At 39.4% G+C, this 2500-nt stretch overlaps 2 protein-coding genes and 1 pseudogene across 3 annotated transcripts in view; 1 reads left to right on the forward strand and 2 right to left on the reverse strand.

Annotated features, from left to right (window-relative positions):
* The window catches only part of LOC149045444 (uncharacterized), a 224896-nt gene that overhangs the window by 186601 nt on the left and 35795 nt on the right, over nucleotides 1-2500 (reverse strand). The window lies entirely within an intron of this gene.
* The window catches only part of LOC149045455 (uncharacterized), a 153220-nt pseudogene that overhangs the window by 108905 nt on the left and 41815 nt on the right, over nucleotides 1-2500 (forward strand). The gene's annotated exons all lie outside the window — the stretch shown is intronic.
* The window catches only part of LOC149045464 (uncharacterized), a 13085-nt gene that overhangs the window by 8528 nt on the left and 2057 nt on the right, over nucleotides 1-2500 (reverse strand). Inside the window, exon 1 of the mRNA XM_089208246.1 lies at nucleotides 1-2500. This exon is cut by the window's left edge and continues 265 nt beyond it; it is cut by the window's right edge and continues 2057 nt beyond it. The gene's annotated coding sequence lies outside the window, so the exon portion shown is untranslated.

A 2500-nucleotide genomic window follows, 5' to 3' on the forward strand; every position in this document is an offset into this window, starting at 1 on the left:
CGACTGATCCACCCGCTCACAGAAGTAATCAATGGGCAATTATTGCCAGCTTGCGGTGTTAACTTATTATCAAGCCGAAAAGTAGCGGAAATGGAAAAAAATTGCAACTAAGATGAATTGTTTGGATTTAATACCAAATTCCCCGAACAAACATTATGAGGAAAGTATGGTAAACACTATGGAGAGTTGATGATGGCATCACCGGTTACAGCGAAAGAGTTAATTAGTGCGGTCACAATAAGATTGTTTGCAATTATCAGCTATCAGATTATAATGCTGTACGAGTCTTTTAAGCTCTCTGGAGTATTGTTAATTGAAATACACGTGAACTGTTAGTTAACTGTTAGTTAGCTGTTAGTTATCTGTAAGTTAATTCTAAGTTAACTAATGAATGGCGCCGTTCTTTTGAAAACAAATTATGAAGTACCGATTGACTCATCTAATGATTTTTACCCTATTTTTTATTATCTGTCGTTAACTCTACTGAAAGCTTAAGTAGTCCACAACACAGCCTCAAAACTGTTTTAGCCCAGATTGTTAAGTGCAACAGGATGGTGTAGCATTATTTGCCCAGGCGCTTTTGAGTCCAACAAGGAAGGTTATAAAGCGATGCTTTTCAACGTCTTTGCTAATGATCTTTGTCTTCTACATTACAGCTGTATGCAGATGACACGACCCACTAAATAGCTCATTAGGACCCACTGTACTTGAGTTCGCCCTTGACCAAATAGCTCATCAAATAATTCATTAACTACTGAAAAGTCTTTTTAAAAGACAAATTTAACAATAAAATTAGAGCTGAAATTATTATGTCACCTGAGAAGCAATGCTGACAAGTTGGTTTTGTTGTACGCAAGTGGAATTGACATCGGTGTATTATTTCTATAGGAGCATGAAATAGCTCCTAAAATTAGAGCTGAAATTATTATGTCACCTGAGAAGCAACGCTGACAAGTTGGTTTTGTTGTACGCAAGTGGAATTGACATCGGTGTATTATTTCTATAGGAGCATGAAATAGCTCCTTGGGAGGGGTGGAGAGGTTAACAGCCCCTTCCCTCTCCTCCTTGAGCATTTATTTATTTTATTTTATTTTTTTATCATTAATTAAACTAGTACTTCAACCTAATGACTCCTTTATTTTCTGTACCTGGTTATTTCCTATTTTCAAACAACTGCAAAGTTAAAGCAATAGCAGAACCTTAAGACGCGTTTTGCACAGGAAAGCAACTATAGTATATATAAGCTCACTATTTTTCATAGGTCTCTTTAAGTGACCACAATGGTTTCGATATCCACAAGCCGGCGAGAAGACGAAAGCGACGGAAAATTGGTCTGCGATAGTTCAGTCTATAATCGTCAAAGAATAAGTTCATTAATCTGCAACGTATCAAGAAAAGCTGATCAAATTCAAAGACAATGCCCTTTGTTTAGTGTCTCAAATATGGCCATAAAAGGATATCTTGAAACAATACTTTTGGAGCCAAACAATGGCTTATTAATTGACGAGGGAAATTCAAACTCGCTGCCATTACAATAGCGAAATTCACGAGGTAAATTCAAACATAGCCGATTACTGCACGAGCGCGAAATTTGGATATCCGGCGAAAGCGCGTTTATGTCAAATCTTATCCTGGGGAGGAAGAGTTACTTTTTGTTTAAGGTCACTTGCTACTCAGGGAGGGTCGTCAAGACACAGAATGTCGCAACTGATCATGAGAGACTGACAAAGAGTGATGAAACCAAATGAAATTTGAATCAGTGTGAATGGTCACGAGTGAAACTTGTTTGAATTAAACTCATTCCGTGAAATTGACAGGCAGCCCGGTTCCAGATCTCACAATGTTAAGCCGCGGCTGCACGAGCGATTTTTTACTTATGATGGTGATGCGAGCGCGCAGTGCAAATTACCCGTGTAGCCACCCTCGCGCGAGTGCTGCGATGGCGACTGCTAACACACCGCTGAAAAAATCGCGAGAAATTCAACGAGTTGAACTTTTCGTGACAAGATCACTGACTTTGTCACCCGTTTAGCCACCACCGCGCGCCAGCGACGCGACAATTTTAAGAAAAAATCGCATCACCATCGCAAGCAAAAAATCGCTCGTGTAGCCGCGGCTTTAGAACAGGGTCTTGGTTTGCGTTTGTTGCGCACTGATATTGACGAAGTTTTTCATCCTCTGAGAAAAAGAACAAACAAAAAACAAAAACCGAGATGAATTTGAATTCTTTGAGAGATGAATGACTGAACGCCACTAAACGTTTTACGTACCGTGAACATAGCATCTGATTATCCAGACGGTAAGATTTGTAAGACAAGATAAGAAGTCTATCGTCTTTTCACTCTCCTGATCTCAAACGACATTTTCCACCGACGATCTTTAATACGTTACGGCTTATTCTCGAATGCAGGTCGGAACATATGAATGCACGTTACTCGCATTTATTCCCATCGATGTCGACACATTGGTTTCGACAATAGAGAATTTTGAATGGAAACTC

This window comes from Pocillopora damicornis, chromosome 5, assembly GCF_964200805.1.
Source record: "Pocillopora damicornis chromosome 5, jaPocDami1.2, whole genome shotgun sequence".
Lineage (NCBI taxonomy): Eukaryota > Metazoa > Cnidaria > Anthozoa > Scleractinia > Pocilloporidae > Pocillopora > Pocillopora damicornis.